This window comes from Tiliqua scincoides, chromosome 3, assembly GCF_035046505.1.
Source record: "Tiliqua scincoides isolate rTilSci1 chromosome 3, rTilSci1.hap2, whole genome shotgun sequence".
NCBI lineage: Eukaryota > Metazoa > Chordata > Lepidosauria > Squamata > Scincidae > Tiliqua > Tiliqua scincoides.
In genome coordinates, this window is record NC_089823.1 from 192,055,846 (window position 1) to 192,078,404 (window position 22,559).

General features: G+C 45.7%; 1 protein-coding gene across 1 annotated transcript in view; it reads right to left on the minus strand.

Moving 5' to 3' along the window:
* ENTPD1 (ectonucleoside triphosphate diphosphohydrolase 1) overlaps window positions 1–22,226 on the minus strand; it is a 51,323-nt gene extending 29,097 nt beyond the window's left edge. Inside the window, exon 1 of the mRNA XM_066620122.1 lies at window positions 22,161–22,226. The gene's annotated coding sequence lies outside the window, so the exon portion shown is untranslated. The remainder of the gene's footprint in view (window positions 1–22,160) is intronic.
* Window positions 22,227–22,559: the final 333 nt, after the last annotated feature.

The window sequence follows — 22,559 nt, forward strand, 5'->3', positions numbered from 1 at the left end:
AGGGTTGAGTGAGTTCAAACCAACCAAGCTCCTAAGACTTCGAAAATACTGGAAACGATGCCACAACTCCACAAAACAAGACTACCTAAAGTCCAAGTCTTGTCCTCACCAATCTTGTCCTCCACAAAGTAACTGCAACTGAGATTCAGAAATCTCAGCCAGAGGCTGGGCCTGCAAGTGTCACAGGTGCAAGCAAGTCAAGCAAGAGTCAAGCCTGCAACAAAGATGGTCACTTGCAGTCTTTCAACAAGGCTTGTGCAAAACATCTGTCTTTTAAAATATGTCATGAGGTTTTGTGACTTCATAGCCTAGTTACTTGTGACATCATTGCCTGTTTGATTCTAGCCAATGTACATACTTTCTCTCAGGAGTTAAATACCATCACCTGCTAATAATGCATGTAACACTATTGCAGTGGTGTGGCAGGGTTGCAATTTGTTTTGGGGTTTTTTTTTAAACCAAGAAAGGAAAATTAAAATGATTGTTTGTTGGCAACCTTCAGTCTCGAAAGACTATGGTATCGCGCTCTGAAAGGTGGTTCTGGAACAGCGTCTAGTGTGGCTGAAAAGGCCAATCCGGGAGTGACAATCCCTTCCACACTGGGAGCAAGTGCAGTCTGTCCCTGGTCTGTCTCCCTGGCTATGGGCCTTCCTTCTTTAAGAGAGGAAGGAAACACCATCTTAAACCTTCCCCAATTCTCTTGTCCAGCAGGCCTCTCCAAGAGGCTCACAAACAGGGGTGGCAAATGGCACAGGGGTGGGAAATCCAACTAGGAGCAATAAGGAGCAGAGAAATAGTAGGCAGGAAAAGAGCCAAGGGCTTCTCCTCCCCTCCCACTACTTCTCTTCTCCAAAGTCCCTTCTCCCAAAATGCTGTGGTAGCTTTTTAAAAAGAACACTAGGGCTCTGAACTAGCAGGCAACATGTACGGTAGTTTGTCTCTCACAGCTTCCCCAAGATCAGTTAAACATTTACATAGTAAATGCAGAATTCCCAAGATGTGTGTATGGGATGAACCTGTTGGGATAATCGTGTCTATAGTAAACTGTACCGCACCATGCACAAGTTTGCCCAGCTTAAACTATAAGTGACAGTCATCACATGCAGTGGTGGCTCTGTGGGTCTTGGGGGAAAAGCTCCACAGAGACCCCTCAATGACATGCTCCCCCCATGCTTTGGAGAGTGCAGTGTGACCAGCTCTCGCCTTATGGTGCTCAAAAACTGAGCAATAGATAGGTGTGAGTCCTCTATGCCAGCATCTGCAGTGGCAGCAGTTAGTAGCAATTTCCAGTTAGTTTTCCGGGCTGGGCACCCAATGGGGAGGCTTCTCAGGCAACTGTCTCTTCTGCAGGGAACTGTTTCTTCTCCTGGTCCTATTCCCAGGTGTCCTGACTCCAGTGCAGCATTGGGGGACAGGACAACTTGGAACTGTAAATGTCATGGAGATCTACTGCTGCTGCTCCTTCTCTACAATTGCCCAATAAGCACCTCTATGAGCCCTGGCTTATCAGGCAATGGTTTAAAGCAGCTGCAAGAATGGATTCCCACGTCTCAGAAGTTGGCTGGACATGGGTGTGGATTCAGTCCCAAAAGAAAAGGCATTATTGGGAGGAAAATTATGTGTGGTTAGTGTCATTTGAGCCTTGTTAATTTGCATAGGAATGAATCTGATCGCTTGTAGCAAACAATGCAAGTACTATTGCTATTATGCTAGGCGGTGGCATAGCTAGATGGGGTGCAAAGCACTAAGTTTTGCAGCTGCCTGAACACGCTGTGTAAGCAGCTCCTCCCACTCCCCTTCAGAGCCATTCCGGGCTATGGGAGCAAATGGAGGCAGAACACAGGCTATTCAGGCACCTGCAAAACTTAGTGCTTTGCACCCCCTCTAGCTACACCACTGATGCTAGGAACTGTAATGAAACAAAATACAGGATGTCCAGAGAAAGTGAAGCATTTGGCACCTTCAATAGCTCTCAGCACCTTGAAGGTGACAGGCCCTCACCCCAAACCGATTGTATGAATTACACACTGCAGATCACAGGAAGCCCAGGATTTCCTTACCCTCTTAAGTCCACTAAGATTTTAGTCTCATATTTCCAAAAATGTCCTGCTTTTAAAGCCAGTTCTGATTTCAAACAAACTGCGGCTCTTCCTTGGAAAACCATAAAGCCGGCAGTAAAAAAAATCTGTCTCCCCTACTCCCTTGACATGAATCAGACACTCCTCAGTGTTTTGTTGTAAGACAATATACTGAGAAACTTTCTGTATTTAAAAGAGATACGTAGAATGATTAGCATTTTTCAGTATGCTGTTGCTTGCTCTCCAGGTAAGCCTGACAAGTGCTAATGAACTGGGCATTTTTGAAAAGAACTATTTCTGCCAATAGCTCTCTAGTCTGGTTACAAGGAGAAATGACATGCAACTCCTTTTGACGGGCTTAAAAAAATATTTTCAACTTATGGGAAATTTTCTAAGACATAATTATATGCAACCCCTTAGCCACCTTCCTGTTCCCTCATAAAAACACTCCAGTAGATCTGGTTCAAGATTTCCAGGTGTTTGATGGTGTATGCCAAATGCCCTCCACACACCTGGTGATGCCCCCAACCTCTGTTCCTTCCATTCCCTGCATTAGAAAAGGAAGAGGGAGATGTAGCAGAAGAAGTGTGGTAGAGAGAAGAGTGATGGGTTGGCATGTCAGAGACACTCTAGGCTACCACTCTTCTTTCCTTCACTTTCCCCCCTCCACTCCATTCCTCTCTTCCTGTTCCAATCTGAGGAGTTGGAAGAGGAGGAGCAGAGTGGGTAGACTTAGATAAGGGCTCCCAATTGGCCTCATGCTACCTGGGGCGACCAATTGGCCTCATGGATGGGCCAGTCCTGTGGGGGCGAAAGAAGAGAAGTATTGTGTGTTGGAAAAAATGAGGTAGTATATTTATTATTCAGCAAAACCGCACTCTAGTTTCATAAGGTGAGAGTTCAGCCTCAGCAAGAATTTCAGGCTGATTCATGTGAGCAGGCTTCCAGTTCTGAGAAAGAGGAAACATGGGCAACGCCTGCCATCATCACGTTTCCAGCCCAAGAATAATAGTCCATCTAGCCCAGTATGTTATCTCCAATAAGAATTAACACTTTCAGGCAAGGAAACATACAACAAGCCAGCCCTACCCACGAACAAATACTGCAATTGCTACTGATCACTTCCAGAATTGGGGTCACCATGGATTTATTCAGACAATATTTCCCACTGGCCCTCCCAAACGCTAAGGACATGACAGGAATGTGCTATGAATGTACACATCTTGTTAGCCTCCCAAAGTACATAGAGGTACCTAGAGGGTGGTAGCTCCTGAGTCATATGAACGATATCTATACACACAGTTCAAGTACTACCTCAAAGTAGTATTCCATGGTCCATTGGAAGAACCACCCCTTTTTAAACAATGGTGCCTGAGCTTTCCAGAAGAGGGACAAGACTTGTGTGCTCATGACACACTCATGTCCTTTTCGCTTGGGAGCAGGGGCTCCTTTGAAGGTATCATCCAAAGTGGTGACCACAGCAGAACCATCTTAGAGTCCCCAGATCACCTTTTGGTTTTATCTGTTGGAAAATGGCAGCAAAGTGGTGAATGGGATAACACCACTTTCTCCAGAGGGGGCCACTTCCCTATCACTTATAATATGCTTGACCCCTGCAGCTGTGGAACCAAAGCACCTCAAACCGATAATTGTCTTTTCCCCTTGGTAGCAATCTGCAGGAGGGAACTTGGTAGCTGAAAGAAATGCCCCTGTCTGCCTCCACACCACCCTTCAAGGACCTTCCTTCTCCCACTCAAGCCCCCATGTCTCATACATGGATGCCACTCTTAGATTCACACTCCACAGATGTTTATTGTGTGGTATCTGTGGAAACAGACCCAAACACCACAAGAGGAATGAGAGTCTCGACCTAACACTTTCCACATGGAAAGTTGGGGGGGGGGGGAGGGGATCTGTTCAGTATGTTGAAAATGACTCTGACCTCTCTGCCCTCTACCAATGTTTCTAGCCCTTTTCTCCTGAAATGAACTTTTATATCCCTTTGGCAGTGTATTCAACAGATGTTCACACTGCAGATAAGCATAGCAATGCCAATGGGACATGTGCTGCATCCAGCAGTTGGGGGGCACTCATGGTAGCCTCCTCAAAGTAAGGGAATGTTTGTTTCCTTACCTCGGTGCTGCATTGTCCTTATGTCAGTGCTGGAAAGCACTGACATAGGGGTTAGTATTGCGCCCATAGTTATATTAGGTTTTGGGGGGGATGAGGGTATATTCTATTTTGTTTTAGGCTGGTTCCTGCATGTTCCCTTTGCAACAAAACAATGCAGAAAGGAAGAGAAGCAAGCTGCTAGGCTAGCAGGACAAGGAGGTGCTGGAAAAAGGGCTATGGCTATAATTTAAACAGAATCAAATGGTCAAAGATTCTTTTACCAGTTGCCCTCCCATTAACCCCCACGAGTTTGCTGCTAACAATAAAACAGGAGCAGAGGCCATAAAAAGGTTTCAAAGACAAACACTTTACATACAGTCAGTGGCGTCACTATGGAGGTGCGGGGGGTACGGGCTGCATGGGGTGACGTGCGAGGGGGGGTGACACGCACTGGGGATGATGTGCTAAAATCGCTGTTTTAGGGGTAACCCCATCGTGCCATATTCCATTGGATGTGGAATTTCCAGTAGAATGCAATGCAAAAAACCAGAGTGAAATAACTCCTTTCCTTCAAAAGTTATGGCCAAAAAACCAGAGAACAAAAAATGCATGGAGCGCTATGGAAAGTGAAACTGAGTCATATCGCACATTTACTCGCGAATAGGTGGACTTGCCTTAGTCCATCAGAAACAGCAGGCTGACAGGAATCCAACAACGTCAGAATGGTCCTGATTCAATAAATGCAGCCCCCCAAAAACACCCAAGAAGGAAGTCCCTCCCTTCCAGCTGCGAATATATTGAGCCCTGTGGAAAGCAAAGCTAAGCCACAAGCGAGTAGGCAGACGTGCCTTGGCTTGTGATCAGGCCAGGCAAAGGGGAATGTGAGCACAGCAGAATGGGCCCAATCCGATGGAACTGGAGCGCAACAAATGCTCCAGAAGGCAGCCTCCTCCCCCACTAAAAAGGACAAAAAAAAGAGGCTTCAACTGGAAAGGGGAAAGTTTTCTATTTTGCACTTGTAAAGCCAGGTGGGTCTTTATCTTGCTATGCTTGAAATAGAAGAACTTGACTGGGCTCTGGGAAGGGCTGAAAATCTAACTGATTCTTTTTGAGGGGGTGTTATTGCAGGCAGGCTACAGAGAAAATTCACTTGGTGGAACAGGACTGGCTCCCCCTTATGTGATTATAAATAATTTAATTAAAATAAAAGAAATAATTATTTATGTTAATTTGCTTGATGATGTCACTTCTGGCCATGACATCACTTCCAATGGATCCTGGACAGATTGTCATTCTAAAAAATGGGTCCTAAGTGCTAAATGTTTGAGAACTGCTGCAGTAAGGTGTTAGTAAGTTGACATGGGTGTGTGTGTGTGTGTGTGTGTGTGTGTGTGTGTGTGTGTGTGTGTGTGACTACAGGTTTTCAAAATCACTAAAATCAGAGTTTGGAGGAATAATACCATCATGTTATATATCAATCAATGCATAATTTCATGCAGAATGCAATGAAACAAACCACATTGAAATATCTGTTCTATCAAAAGGTACAGCCAAAAAACCACCTGGGGTGTTGCCCCACCCACTGCATGGGGTGACACGCAGGCCTCCCGCACCGGGTGATGCAAATCCTTTAAATCCTACATTTAAAGAAAGCATATACATCTCTGTTGTTAGTACAAGTTCTAAACCTTGGAACAGAGAATCCTAGAGCTCCTTCCTTTATAATGGATGTGTGTGAGCTCATGGCATGGTGGACTCCATGTGACTTGACAGAGCTCATGGACAGAGCTCTTGCACATTGGGACACCAGGAGGGAGAGTGGGGAGAAGAGGAAGGAAGCAAGGGATACACCTCCACAGGTAACTGAGGACAAGAATAAAGGTCTGAGACAGATAGCTTAGAGGTCCTCTGTCTCCTGCTCCCCCCATGTCCTGCAGATAGCATTGTACCTACTTTCCAACAGATGGGAATGTGAATTACCTTCACTTCCAAAAGGTAAACCCAGCAGAGTGCCTGAGCATGTCCCCCTTCTAAACCTTCTAAACCTCATTCCAAAACTCAGTGTAACCTCCAATGCAACACAAGCCAGTTGCTGCAGTAAAAGGTGGAAACTCTGATGCAAGTAGGGAAGCAATCATCACTCTTTATAGCTGGCACCAGTTCCTGCAAGGGCTCCCCTCATGACACCTCCACCTGCCCCATGATGGCATGTTAACTACTGTCACTGGTACTGAGGGTTCCGGGTGAGCCCTCAACCAGCCTCTGACTTAGCTGACCCCTGACACAAACTTTGCTTTCTATCCTGACTATTGGCTCCTGGGGAAAGGCCTCAAACTGTGCTGCATCTCTGAGACACAGAACTCCAGCCCTGGTTTTTTGCCTGTTGACTAACCTGACAAACCCAGTTGGCATGCTTGTTAAGTCAGGATGAAAGGGTAGCAAATAGGTCAATGTAAGTACTGGTTTTTGTGTTTGCATCCTAGTCACTGGGAAAACTGACAAGCAGTTCCCAAGGATGCAGGACCCAAAGGATACATTATTTTTTAGGCTTTCACAAGCTCTCCTGCCTGCCTCCCTAACTGGCTTACCTGATGGCATGAGGTGTTACACTTTCAAGTCCAGCCCTGTCTCACTTTTACTTTGATCTTGATTTCAGACTTAGCTCTGTACTCTCTACCCCTGATGCTGAACTTCACAGGGAATTGTTCACATTCCTGCATGAACACGCATCAATTCATAGAATCATAGAGTTGGAAGGGGCCTAATAGGTCATCTCCAACCCCCTGCCTTGGGGGGGGGGAACACATGTCACTATTTGATAAGGCAATCTGGGGGCAACAGCAAAGGAGGCTAATCTTTCATAGCTTTTGGCATGTTCCCTCCTTTCAAGTCCTGTAGGGAAAAGAAGATATACAGTGCAAAAAGTTGTTTCTCCATCTTCCTAGGTTATCTGGTTCACCTTTTTCTGGGCCCCATGCAAGGGCTCAAAGGCCAGCCAACAAACTGATCTTTGCTCAAGTGGCTGCAAACTGTTGAAGAATAACAAACTGTCTCCCTGCAGAGAAAGCAGGAAAAGTTTTGTTTTCATTGATTCTTCTTCAGGAAGTACCTATAGCTCTTTTTCAAAGCTCAGGAAGGATTTTCCCAAGAGCAGTGCGGCAATTCTGACCAAGCACCTTTAACTTAATGTGAACATCCAGAAAATTAAGATGCTGCCTACATAACAGCCTTATGTAACTGCATTCAGGTCTGGTGAGGAAATGGGACTTCCCATAATGCGCTACAGCTGTTGGGATTGGAGAACAAATGGCTGGAAATGATCATTGTGTCTACACTGCATAAGTGATCTAAGTTCAAGCTCTCCTTTCATGCATGCACCATTCTCCTGTTGATTCCTTACAGAATTTCCTGTAAGTGCTGGATCTTATAGTAAGAGAGGGAATCAAACCAGTAACTGGTTTAGTTTGGTCCTTTTCCATTTGGCATGCTTAGGGTCACTTTGAAACAAGCAAACAAAAACATTTTTTCAAGAGTTAGTGGTATGATCTGTTTCAAATAAAATGTGGATGCCACAGGCAAACATTCAAAATGTCTTCTAAACAAAAAGTAATTCTTTACCACTAGCATAAACTCAGATGAGAAACTGCTGGGAATTTAACCACCATTATTCATACTTTATTGTACCAAGAGGCCCTGCATGGTGGTGAAACCTCTTCACCTCAAGCAGTGCCACAGTCACCTGAGTTCTGTTGCATGCTTGGTGCAAGGGACATGCTCACTAACATTTATTGTCCATCTATACTGATTCCTGGCACCTCTTAAAAGTGGTATAAAAGCATCATTTTAAAACCTGACAAGTGCTCCCACCGTATGCCATCAGAGGCTAAAGCATAGCTCCTGGTCTGCTGTGCATTTGTTATATTTTGTTCTAAACATTCCAAGTAACCATGCTCCTATTCTAATTACTGTGTTTGATCCATCTCACCATCAACAAACGTATCTCACTCTGCAGGCTGATATGAAAGCTGTGGTTAAAAGGGCTGAGCACATGCTTATGTGTCAGAGTACAGATGCATAGCCATTGTGGTGTCTTATTTCATTCATTCATATACACTCTTCTCACATGCCAGGCAGAAGGAGTACCGGTTTTTGGAGCAATACCTGATTTGTGCGGATGTTTGAGTTGACAGAGCTGTTGTTGCATGAAGAAGCTGAAGATAACTTTCTAAACAAGCAGTGAGGTAACACTTCAAGCGCATCCGTTTTCTAATGTGAAACAGGGTCACTCTACAGCCATGTAACATTGCAACAGAAAAACAACATCTGGGTGACGGATTGTTCTTATACTGGCCCCAAGTCTCTCTGTTCAGCCCCCTGTTCCCAGGATCCAGTAGCACTTTAAACATCAGTTCCCAGGTCTGGTGTTGTTTAAAGGGTTCTCATTAGGACAAGAACAAAGAGCTCAGAGGTAGATTAGTCCCATAAGCAGAAGTGTTTACCCACTGGGGAAAAGCTGTTCTAGTCTATGATAATATTTGAAAGCACCTGTTTGCAATATCATGGACTGTTTGGTTTTAGCCACAATTGCTATTAGGACCTACGGCTCATTGTGCTAACTACACCATATGCTCATATGGGCAGGTGCAGCTCCCAAGTCCTCCAAATAATAGCGTATGCAGTGAGGAACCTATTCCTGATAATTACATTGGTGAGATCAGCAGGTAATTGGAGGCCAAAAGAATGGGAGGGGGGAAGAAGCGGTAAAGTTTATTCCAAAATGATCCAGTATTTCAAATGCTTCAAGACCAAGGGCTTTGCATGTGATTTGAATCAAACAGCAGTACTGACTTCAAACTCCTGTACCAGTTAGTGGTTTCTTTGTGGGGGGGGGGGGTGGCATAAAGTCCTTTCCCCTTCATTTCCAATTTGGTATCACCATCATCATTACTGGAAGTTACATCCTTCCTGTATATGTTGAGCGATTACAGATTTCACATGTGAAAACTATGGTTTTGTGTCTGAGGAGCAACTTCTTTGTTTCCAGAGGCTCTTCTGGATACTTGACTGTTTTACGATCCTCCTTGATAGGGCATTGCTAGTAAATGCTAAGCAAGGGAGTCATGGATATTCTAACGAAGGAAAATGCTTTTGTATCAGAATGGATGGATATACATGGCAGACATTCTATTGGTGCTTTGTTCAGGTAGCTTCTGGATCTGTGTGAGTACATGTAACAGTCATGCACTCTCCACTTTCCCAAGTGGAGAGAGGTTCCCAGGGTCATACTATTGACTTGATGAGAGTGCTCTGTGTGTTTGCAAATATGTGCACAAAGCATGGGGAGCAGCAAACAGGCATTCCTGCAGGAGAGCTGATCCATTCTCCTACATCAAATCCCTGCCTAGACCCTGTATTCCAAGGTGCTTCACACCTAATTCACATTACTCCCTCTCATTCCTGCAAAACCGATAACAGTTTCTGATAGTTTCTCACACAAGAAGTGTCTCTCCCTCTGACAGTTGGAGGCTGACACATTCTCAGCTCTGATGGGTGTCTCATTCCAAGCCACAGAGAGGACCCTAGCAACAAGGAGACCATCTCATGACCCCTAGCTCCAATCTCTGGGCAACCAACTTATCATCTTCTGCCATGAATCAGCAATCTGTCTAACAAAAAGAATGGTCCACTCCTCGTAAAACAATAATCACAGGTCGTCTCTATTTTTAAGTGTGACGCATTTTTGACAGCATTACTTCAGAGTGTGAAGGGAAAACTACACATGGCATGGGAGACTGATCCCAACACCATTTTCACTTCTGAGAAAAAGTCATGGGGAAAGCAATTTGGAGTACAATATGGTGGGGAGAAGGCCAGTACTTTCTCCCATATCAGTTCCTCAGTACAAATTACACCCCCCCCACACACACACCCACTGCTGCTACTGTTCCTACTACTAATAGTGAGCACAATTTAGATATAAAATATGAGAATGAGGCCTCCCAAGGTCTGTTGAAACAGCTAAAATTAGACTCAAAGCCAGGAACCAATTGTATGAGAAAAGAATATCCCTGATTAGAATGATTTTCAGCCCAGTCCTTTGCAAGACTGGGCTGCCAGATGAAGGGATTTACAACAGCAGAAGAGCCTTCCACTATTGTAAACTTGGCCCCAGAAGCAGAGGCATATCTTGGGCAGAGCCTGGGGGCACATGCCCCAAGTGCCATGTGGGGGTGGGTGGGTGCATGACTGCTCCAGGCTCCGCCCAATCACCTCTTCAAAGACAGGGTGCTGGTGGCTTCACTGTGTCCCATCTCAGCTTCTGTGAAGCTGGGAGCCTTCAACAAAGCCAGGAGGAGAACATCACAATGTTCTCCCTGAAGGCAGGCACTGTAGGTTTCACAGCACTCCCTCCTGGCTTCTGTGAATGCTCTCAGCCTTCACAGAAGCCGGGAGGAGGTGTACAAAGGCCTGCCCCGGGGGGAGAAGATGGGGCAGTGACATCACATTGTATGATGTTCTGACTTTGTGTGATGCTATGACATCACTGCCCTGGGTACTAGGGCAAGACGCCTCTGCCCAGAAGCATGCACAGTAAGCCATCTATGGCCATTCATAACCACTGCCACAAAGCCTCACTGACAGACTCCGTTGCAAAGCAGAGTGGCATGGGACAAGGGATGGGCACAACTGGGTGGGGAATGGGAGCAATGGGATGGGGATTGCGAGCGCTGAGGGCCATGTTGAGAGCTGGGTGGGGGGGGGTATGAGTATCAGCAATAATGTCACTGTCAATATCTCATGTTTCCCATGTGGCCTCACAACACCTCCTCAGGTCATTTAGACTTGTGCCAGCCAAAGGGCCAGCACAGGTCTAAATAGACCCAGAGAAGACCATAGCACAGCACAGTAGCGTAAGTAGAACTTTTAACTTTACCTTCCTTCCCTCTCCCATTGTGTCTCCCTCACCCCCCACCCTGGCTGGATACAGCACAAGGTTCCTTGGTGCCGGAGCATCTATGTAAAGGAAAAGGATAGGGCTGGAGTCTCATGCCACAATCCTAACCAATTTTCCAGCACTGACATAAGGACAATGCAACTCCGAGGTAAGGGAGCAAACATTGCCCTACCTTGAGGAGGCCTCCATGACTGCCCCCCCACACACTGCAGGATGCAGCACATGCCCCATTGGCACAGCTATGCCAGTGCTGGAAAGTTGGTTAGGATTGCACCCTTAGTTTCAGATATTAATTAGGGCATTATAGTATAAAATAAGGACCCAGTCACATAGACCAGGGCTGAAGTAGCTAAATACAGAGCTGCATCCATTGAACAGTACACATGAGATTTCAGGTCTGAATCCTGGGTGAAGGGCCCAGTTTAGAGCCATTAGTTGTTTGATTTTTCTCTGTAAATCGCTTTGTGAACTTTTGTTGAAAAGCAGTATATGAATAGTGTTAATAATAATAATAATAATAATAATAATAATAATAATAATAATAATAATAATTCTATCCAACCTTCCAGCACTGATGCAGCCCCAAAGTAGGGGAACAAACATTCTTTTACCTGGAGGACACCTCCATGAGTGCCCCCCCTTGCGACTGCAGTGCACACCCCACTGGCACTGCTGCATTGGTGCTGGAAAGCTGGAGAGGATTGGCCTCTCAGCCTCCCACTACAAAGGCTGGGAGGAACCCTGTAGGTACACCTGACCCAGTGCAGTGCCCTTTTCAGAGACAACAGTGAATGGACCGCTTGCCTCAATCAGGCACTTGCCTGGTTTCAGGTTGCTTGATATTTTGCCTAGCCTCACTTTATCCTTACTGCTTTGATCAATTGACTGTGTCCATTAGTTATATTCCCAGCAGGTCTTGCCCCATTCCCTCCCCACATTGCATGTTTATTATTACAGCAGCAGTCTGATCTTGGAAGCTAAGCAGGGTCAGGCCTGGTTAGTACTTGGGTGGGAGACCGCCTGGGAATAGCAGGTGCTGTAGGCTTATACCATAGTCTTTCGAGACTGAAGGTTGCCAACCAACCAGTAAACAGGGAGAAGCAAGATGCCAGAGAGCTGCCAGGACCAACCCTATCACCCTGCCTGGTGCAAGCTGGCTCAAGACAAGTTCTACATCCTCAACTCTGGTTGGATGTAATGCAAACCTTAAGCCCTCCTTCTCAGTGGCTATGCCCAATCCAGAAGACAGCTGAGCTGAGCAACAGGGGAGGGCACCTGCTAGTTTCATCACCACACAGACAGAGAGAACCATCACAATTTTTATTGAACAGCATCAGTGATGGAGGGAGTTCTGATGGCATCAGAGACGTCAGGTTGCCAACCATTCTGGCCATGCAGCGGCCATCTGGAATTGTAAGCTGTGTGACAGAAAGAAAGCAACCGGTGCAGGTTTCCTTGTCACTGCACCTCCACACTAGTAGCAGCTGCACTTGTGGCATGGCTGGCAATCATGCATTTGAGTGGCACAGGAGTAATGGGTCCACAAAATGCATAACAGGTCTGGTATTTCTTCTTCTTCATGTGGGTTTGGGTGTGTGTGTGATGATAGTATGTAGGAAGACCACAAAACGGGGTTGAAACACAACAGGGAGAGGGAAGCCTTAGGACTTTGCTCCTGGTTCTGATCCCATATGTCCTCCTCTAGTGTACTGGAAGGCAATGAAGTTTTTTTTTTCCCCTAACAAAAATAGTGCATGAAGGGGGAGCATGACTGGGATTGTTAACTGTGGTGGGTGCAGTCCTGAAGTCTCCCTACCCTTGCCATGGTTTTTGTGGCCCTGCCATGTGATAGACATAGAAGAAGATGAAAAAGAAGAAGAAGCAACAACAGGGCATGTTATGCATTTCACAGAAACATCTAGTTCTGGCCTGTAGATGAACCCATTGATGACAATGCCAAGAGGAATAGCTGGATTCACACTGATCACTGTTACTGCTGCTGGGTGTACAGCAGGCCTCCTTGTATTTACAAGGTATGACGGCAGGGACATCCTCACTGCTCCATCTGTTGAAGGATGCCTGCTGGCCTGTGTGGAGGCAAAAGAAACCAGGACAAGAGTAATCAGTAAAGGTCAGCTGTTGCAACAGGCAGTGCCTATGTCTAGATGTGCAGCTGGAGATGGTGTGTGTGTGTGTGTGTGTGTGTGTGTGAGAGAGAGAGAGAGAGAGAGAGAGAGAGAGACAGTGCCCCTAAAATCCACATTTGATGGTTCACCTCTTTGTAGCAGATAATCTAGTCATGAATAGACACCCACCTCATGTGTGGAGCTGGAATAGAACCCTGACTGCAATCACTGTATGTTCAGCACCATATGTGGAGGCTCTCATCCTGCAACAAAAAAGGGTCATGCGTTGTTTGGCCAGCAATAGCTGGTGTAGGGTGCCTGACATCCACTCACAAAGGTGGCTGTACTCCCCATAGTCTTCACAGGAACATGGCTGAAGCCTACCTACATTCGGATATTTTGTTGCCAACAACCCCTTTCTACAGCCAGCATAATTACCCTGTATGGTGGACACTACCATACACTACTACCTGTTGTACTAGTTACACAGTATGTACTGGTACATAGTTTACCCATATTGCAGGGGTAGGAAGAAAATATGTACTGTGGCAGGTGTGGACAAGACCTCCAATGAAACATGAACTCTCCCCCCGCCTTGCTTACCTATGTGGCATGCCTTGTCTCTGCATCCTTGTTGCAGCAGTGGAAATGAGGTTCTTGTTGGTTGTTTGCACCTGGAGTTCCAAGGCAGAGTCTTTGTGAGGGTTCTGAGAAGACAAGTGCTCACAAAACAGCATGTGCCCTTCCTGCTGTGCTGCTTGCCTGGGCTGTTTCCACAAGCTGCAGAGTGCTTCCTTTTGATGCAAAGTATCCTTTCACCAGAGTTTCCATTTGTATTCTCTGGCCACTAGGAGAGAGTGATAGCCTCATGCCACACAACTTGGTGCCAGAGATGCACATTCCCTAGTTGAAGCTTATATACTGCCAGTGGTATACTGTGATTGGCAGCTGAGTGAATCAGACTTTTTTTCTCCAGTGTAGCTGCAGGGATGAAGAGGAAGAATTTGGGCAGCACTTGTCTTGAACTCTCCCATAACATCAATGTAAAAGTTAACTTATACCACCTCTTTTGCTAGTGTGATGTTCAATCATTGCGAGGGCAGGAGGACCTATCTTTGAGCAAGCATAGGATACAGACACAGGCTACAATCCTAACCACATTTTCCTGAGAGTAAGCCCCATTGAACAAAAGAGGATTTATTTCTGAGTAGACCTGGTTAGGATTGTGCCTTAAGTTCCACTCTTTCTCAGTTACATCCCCAACACTCCAGTGTTGGACCTTTGTACTGCTGGGAATGGGTGGGCTGGCATCAGTTATGCCAGTGCAACTGTGGTGCCACATCAGTGCAGGGCCCCAACACCAGCTCATCTTTGGATTCACCAGCACAAGTAGGCTTAGTAGAAAACCTATCCTCGTTCAGCAGGTCAGGGCCGGCTCATCCATGAGGCCAATGGAAATGGTCACCTCAGGCAGCAGATTGGTGGGAGGGGGGTGTGGATGTGTATTTCTCTCTGTCTGCCTATTTGTCTCCACTGCTCATCTTTCTCCTTCTAATCCCTGCACTGGAAAAAGAAGAGGGGGACAAACAGGAAGAGCATATGTGGAGGGAAGGAGAGTGCTATTTTAGAATACTGGAGAATGGGAGGAGCACATGGTCAGGTAAGGGGGTCAAGCACTTAGTAGGCTGCCTCAAGTGTCAGGAGGTCTTATAGCAAATGGAAGTAGAAGATCAGACTGCACAGTTCAAGAAGGACACTATATCCTCTCCAAACCCAGCTGAAGCAATATTTATCTGCTGAGAAGCTACCACATCCATACAACCGCTGAGAAGCTATATCCATAGTTTAACAACACTTGTTTATCTGTGATATGTCATCATGCAAGATTTAATCTGTCACATAACTGTACGATAGTGAAAGTTGGCCCTGGCCATATGGCATTCACAGATTGTCAACACAGCCATGTTATGAAAGACAAAAGCAGAACCATGCTTAGTACCAAAGGCTAGGGAACTGGAAATTGTGGTGGGAGGGGAAAACAAGTTTTAAAAGGCTATACACTAATCCAAGGACTCAATGGCCAGAAGCAGGACATAAATGTAATTAAAAAGCACAAGTGAGAGATATTCTCAGCACTCTTTATAAAAGGGGTCCATGATACTGCAGTGAAATACAGAACCTTTTGTCTGAAATAGGAATCTCTCTCTCTCTCTCTCTCTCTCTCTCTCTCTCTCTCACACACACACACACACACACACACACACACACACACACACACAAACAAGACTGCGTAGAAGGCACACAGCCAAATGTATGCTCTGGTAGCTGATCCCATGTTGCTAGGGGTGCACTTCAGACCAGATTGCTCCGGGGGAGTCAATGAATACTGCAGACAGAGTAGGAGTCCTTGAACTGAGCAGGAATAAAATATCACAGTAGGATAGCAAAGGAGGAAATACAAAGTTCTGATTTTACACAGGTTCTGGACAAAGATCACAGGAAGCCTGTCTCACCCACATTTATTCAGAGCTCACTTCCTACAGATAGCCAGGCTTTCCAAAGCACTTTAGCCTGAACAGTTATCTCTTATTCCAGAACAATATATTTCCATGGTACTACCACAAAGTGTTCGTTTGATGACCTAGAAACCTTGACATATCCCAAAAACTATTTTTCCCCATTTCTTATCCATATAGAGTTATGCTTGCACTGGCTAGGCAGATTTTCCAGATTAACCCCTTAGCCAGAAAGGTGCACCAATGCACTGAAAAATTTCTGCCTCAACAGGGCCTTTGAGAGGAGGGGTAGTAGGTCAATAGTTGGGTGCCTGCTTTGCATGCAAAAGGTCCCAGGTTCAATCTCTGGTATATCCAAGTGGGGCTAGGAAATGCTCTCTGAAATCCTGCTGCTGCTACCACCAGATAGGTTGTAAACTGACCAAGATGGACTAATGGTTTTGACTCGGGATTAGGTAGCTTCCTAGGACATGTTTCTTGAACTACCTCTGAAGAGTTTTCCTTTTGGACAGCCTCCTTTCTGTTCATTTAGGTTACTGGGCCACTTTGCACCCACACATTTCTATGAATTGGTCTCACGTGGATTATAAATTCATGGAAATCCAAATTCATCATAATCATTTCAAGTCTTGTAAAGTAACAGAACACCCCTGGCTCTTTCAAAACTATGGCCAGGGTTTCCATTACACTTAATTGTTGTTATGAAATGTTCTCAATCCTGTTAAGAAGCATGACAAAGTACTTGTCAGCTCCTTTCGCATAAAAGGCAAATGGATTCTAAATATTTCCAGCTGCTCTTCTCATTGCAGAACTTGAAAATGATGTAAAGGACTATTTTGCATGGTGCTGAGTGTTTTTGGAGCATGGTCATGCGTTCCTTCCATTTACATGCTGTCAGCTTAAGTCTGAAAATCATAGAGGAAAAAAGTACACTGGACCAAGCACTTCAATGCTTCTCTTCCATCTTTCCCTTCCCCTGGTTCCAAATAAGACATCTGACACCCTGTCATTTTGATAATTAGAAAGACTCACAGAATGCCTCTGCTGTTTATTCCAACATGAAAAGGACACTTTAATAGGAGTGAACACATCATCCTTACTCATCTTGGCCTCCTGCAGCCTCCAATCAATTAGGCTTCTTGCTAACAACCTGATGTAAACCAACAATTTTGCAGGGATTTGAACCTGGATAGCAGATTTTGATGAAAGCCAACATGATGGCTGCAAAACATCCAGGCAGACACAAGTAATTAGGGAAATGTTTTGCCCAATATTGAACATGTCAGAGTTCTGCTGTGTTGTGTGCAACGGGAAGTGTTATGCCTCGGAGAAGCAAAGAATGCCTGACTCCATCACATGCTGGATGACCAAACCTTTGAAGCTGGAGTAAATATTGTTTTCCAAATATATTTTGCATAAACCAACTCAGGGCAGTTTCAGACAATGAATTTCATATTTCAGGGCCAAGCTACATATTGTGATAAAGCTCCATGATCAGAACTCCCAAGATAATTTTCTTTAGCTGCACCCACCCCTTTTGATTTGGATCAAAGTTATAGCATGGGGAGAAGGGTCTAACCCCCCCCCCCAAGTTCCCTGACTGATCACCCCTAAAACTGCTATTACACATAAATGGAAAAACTTGGAGGCATAAAAGTTTCCCTGTGCAATGAACAGCAGCTTCAAGACAGAAAGGGTAGCGATTTGGATTGTGGTCATGGCATGGGGGGAAAGGGCTGGATATACCACACCATGGCATTGATTTTCCACATTGGGAACCCCACAACCCATTTCACAAGAAGAAAGGTATGTTGTACAAGAAGAAGTGTACGGGTTGAGTCTCATTATTCGAGAGGGTTCCATTTCCAGAACTCAAGTGGATGGCAAAAATTACATTAAAGCAAAACCATTTAAAAAACAATGTCCCTTGGATAGGCAATTTAAGAACAGCCTTGTTGACTTCTGTGATGTAAGACAGAGTCATTAGCCAGACCATCCATCAATCAGTCTCTCTCCAGGCACTTAGAAAGGCTACTCCTTGGACCTCTCCTTTCAGCCAGAGCAAAGCACTGGGAAGGAATGCAAAGTGATTATCTTTCTTTCACATGCTCAGGGGGAAGGGAGGAGTCGTTTGCCAAGGAGTGAAGTTGTTCTAAGTGCCTGGAGAGAGAAAGATTGATGGGTTGTCAGCCAGCTGCCCTCTCTTGCATTAATGAGGCTATTGTTAAATGATTTTTTTCCTATAATTTAAAGAGCCCTTCTCATCACATTGAAATAAAACTGCAGGTAAAAAAATCTGTGGATAACACAGGCCAACACACATTTTGCTTTCTTAAATGTTACACCAATTCCTGGGTATATTTGGGGTGCTGATTCCAAAAATGACATCCGTTTTGCCCTATCACGTCTAGTTTTGGAGCTATAGTATAGCCTCATTAGTGAATGATTCAAGCAGCTTCCTCATCAGGAAGCCTACACCATGGCTTCCTCATGAGGAAGCTGCTTGAACCATTCACTAATGAGGCTATACTTTATCACCAAAATTAGACATGATAGGGCAAAACAGATGCCATTTTTGGAATCGGCACCCCAAATTCATATCAAACCACCATAAAGTTTTGGAAAAACTTTTCTGACACTCAGTTTTGTAGGCCTGTGTAATTAGGTTATACCTGTACTTGCAACATACACAGAGCTCCAGCACAAAGCATAATTTGGCACCCAGCCTATCAGCAGTGGTGGTGCAGAGTAATATCCTTGGTCCCCATTGGAAGGTAGTGGCCAGAGGCAGGAAGAATACATGCACCTACTGTTCACTACTCCTGGAAGGAGAAAAAGAGGGAAATGGAAGTGGGGCAAGTGCAGTTTGTTTTCTGCATCAAATGGAAGCATGTTGGTACTGTGTCTGTGCAGAAGCCTAGAGTGGTCTGTGCCACTGGAGACTCTGCACTAGTATAGCATGATAACACCTTGATCAACCAAACTAGGCCTACCTTTCCTCTTTGTCTGCTCTCTAGCCATAACATTATTGGTTGCTGTACCTTCCCAGCTTAGCTCACACCTTCAGTTGCTGATCCACAGGGGGCGCAACCCAGAATGCTCCCTGTTGCTGCCACCTCTATGCTAGAAAAAAAAAACAAAAAACCCAAACCCACTAAGCTCCTCATGTGCTGCTGTCAAACCCGAATGTGGAACTTCAGGTTTGATGGCAGCACGTGACAATGTTTGCACTGTCCCTGTAAATGAAACCAGGAGTTCCGCACTCTTTGATTTGACAGCATGTGAGGAACATGGCAAGGAGGTGAATGACCTGTGAGCAGGAAACATATCACTGAGGCTTGCATTGGTGGCAGATTGGAGGGAGGTGGCGGCAAATGACTCGGGGTGAAAGGCACCCTGAATCAGCCGCCCTCTTGGACCTCTCACAGTCTGCCACTGATACAAGCCATCTGATATCAGGTGGTCTTGTGGATAGGCTGGCTGTGCTGAGAGAGAAAGAGAAAGAGAGAGTGCTGGGGTGTAGGAGGAGTCAATCAATAGTTTAGCCATAGGTTTAATGATGGAGTATTAGGCTGCTTCTCTATCTCCAGTCCTTCCATCTGGTTTCAGATTTTCTGAAGGGATTCTGAAGGACAGTAGATGGGCCTATGGCCTGATCCAGTGGGGCTGTTCTTATGTTCTTATGTAGGGAATAACTCTACTGTCACCCTGCACTGGTCAGAAGAAGTAGAGTGACGAGTCAGATCTGAATTTGCCTTTAGAATAGCTATAGGAGGACAGAACAGATTGTGCGACAACGGCTGAGAAAAACATCCACAGTACACTTGTTCTTTGCTACTGGTCTTTGACTCACATCCATTTTCACCTCACCACACCACACCCAAGCTTGCCTTGCTTGATCCCCAGGCGTTGCTCCCAAGGACCTGGCACAAGCCAGTTCTGACAACTTCTCTTAGAATAGTTGGTGAAATGCTGAGAGAAGCTCCAGACCTGAGTGATCCAGAAGTAGGCAGGTACATTGTATGATTGCATCAATCAAGCCTCAGTGGTTTTTTCTTATCATTTTCACAACTGATAGGTCATCTGCACATATATCTGCTCTACAATATAACACAGAGAACCAGAACTCTATAATTGTGTTCATACAAGTTGAGCTCTTGCCTTTTGAAGAATCTTTAGGAAGAGGTTCACTTGGTGAGCAATATATCTGCATGTGTTCCTTGAATGCATGAACATCCTTTTTCTGAATACTTCAAATGGGCGGGGGGGCATGTTCCCCCTTTCTCCCACTAAGAAAAAAGAGGAGAAATTGGCATGCTGGTGACACAGAGATTTTCCCTCTTCCTGTCAGCCAACTTGAATGCTGAAGAATGGAGTGAGAGATGCGTCACTCCCGGCAAATGGGATTTCCTTTCTGCTACTCTAAGCAGCCATGGGTTACGATGGTTGAACAGGGTAAACACATGCTTCTCCTCCTGCGTTTCCTGTCCTGAGGGGAAGTGGAAACCCACATGCCGGCATACGTCAAAAAAGAAGAAGAGGCTTTCCCCAGAAAACATGGGAGCAACTCCTTCCTGAATCTGCTGAAGACAAGCTGTCCCTGGACAGCTCAAAACACAGCAAGGGTGAGTGAGATAAGTGACTGGCGACAACTTGGAAACCACCAGCACAGCTCCAGTTGCAAGCAGAACATAATCCTGATGTAGCCAGAATTTGGATAACAACCTCCTAGCTGAAAAAAGACTTCCTGCAGGCCACAATGTAAGTCAGGCACAACAGTCACATTACATCTACGTCAGAGCCCTGCCATGAATAGACTCCAGTTCAGGATGTCACTGAGCACATTTGTCACTGCAGCCAGACCAATTCCCACTTGCAGCATTTTCCAACTTCTCTGCTCACACTTGCCCTATGAAAGAATCACTGCCCCAAACCAGCCCTTTTCGCAGGAAACACAGCTCTGCCCAGCAAAGACACCAGAAAAGTCTTGGCACCTCTTCATGCTCTTCTCATACTACTGCTCCATCCCTTCCCCCACACACCTGGGAGTGCTCCCCACCCCCAATGCAATGGCACAAAGAATCAAGAGCTGCGAAAGAATTTTCACACCAGACATCGAAAACATTGGCAGCACTTAAAAAATACATATGGGGGGGGGGGACAGAAGGGGGAAAGCACATAAGGGGTGAGCTTTGTCCTGCACAGGAGAGTCCTGAAAGAAAAATAATGGTATATTTCACATTAATGCTCCCATCCTGTGCATATTTCCCCTACATTAAGTCCTGCTGATTTTTAGTGGAGCCAACTTTCAAGTAGGATTGCAGACGTATTTTAAATGTTCTGTTTAGGATTTGGAAATGAGGGAAAGGTGGTGGGGGCAAGCTACTTGCCTGGGTAGGGCACTTGCCCCCCCCCTTCATTTCCCCACTGCTGAATCAATGAGAAATTAACTTAAGGCTGTGATCCTTTAACATGCTCGCTGGAGTGCTCACACCATAAAAAATCAATAGGACTCTGCAGTGGAAATATGTTGCGGATATCTTGGAAAAGAAAAGACTGTGTTTGTGCCTCTCTGACAGTGTTTGTGGTATGTGTGATATTAATGCAGCAGGAAACGATAGAACCCAGTGTCAGTTTTCTTAGCTTCTTAAGTGAAAATGCCTCATGATTCAAAGGTATTATTTTAGTCATTTTAATCCAGGCCATTGTCCCTCATACAGCTAGAATCCACTCCATCCCAGAGCTCTCACTCGGTCCAAGACGACAGACAGAAGCATGGCCTTGGATGCTCCCTCTGTGTCTGACATGTCCCAAGGTCAATAGCCATTACCTTTTTTGGCTCCTGCCTCCGAAAAGCAGAGCAGCCCCTCTTTACAGCCCATACACAGAGCTAGGATCCCTGTCCACTGCCCCCTCTTTGCAGGTTATCCAAACTTGGAGCTGAGGCTCCTGCCAGTTTCACAGAATGGATGGAATGCCGAAAATCCGCATGGAGCAGAGAGACTCAAACAAATCCCCTTAGCAGGGAATTCATCATCTCAGAAGCCACACATGCACACGCACTGGGGTCCTCCACCAGATACACATCCCTGTAGCAGTCTGTACCACATACTATACTGAAGGCTGGGGAAGGAGCTCAGAATGAGTTCACTCTTGAATGGCAAAGCTGAATGACTGTTAACTTGCCATGAATATTCATGAATGCCTTAAACTTTTGTCTGTGTGGAGGCTGGCATAATCATAGCCCTTCAGAGCAGCCAGCAAGTTCCCCCAAGTAGTCCCTCTTCCCCCTTTCCAGTTCTTCCCTTGGGTTGGGGGGGGGGGATGTCTGGTTTTGCTGTTTAAATTCAGAGTTCCTCATTTTTGTTCTTACCCCTTGGCTGGTCCATCAGTGCCTGGGCCCACTCCTGCTCCCCTCTCTTCTCTGTCTCCTTTGCTCAGCCTCTGCTGGCTCTGAGAGGGGTACATGCAGCAGGGCTATTTAACGGTCCAGGGCTGTGGGAGGGGTTAGTTTAACTCTCTGTGACTCAGAAGGAACCTAGAAGCAGGTCAGGCTGCACTTTCACAGTTCAGGCAATCATAAAAGTTGCCGCCTGCCCCCATCCCCAGGGCCTCAGCTCCTGATGCCCCACTCATCAGGCGGTTCATGCCCCTGCCTCCAAAGACATGCACTCTGCCTCCCCCACCCTACTCAGGGTTGTAACATGAGACATCAGATACATCCCATTGTGCAGTCCTTTTCAGAAGGAAACAGTACCTTTGTTATGTACCA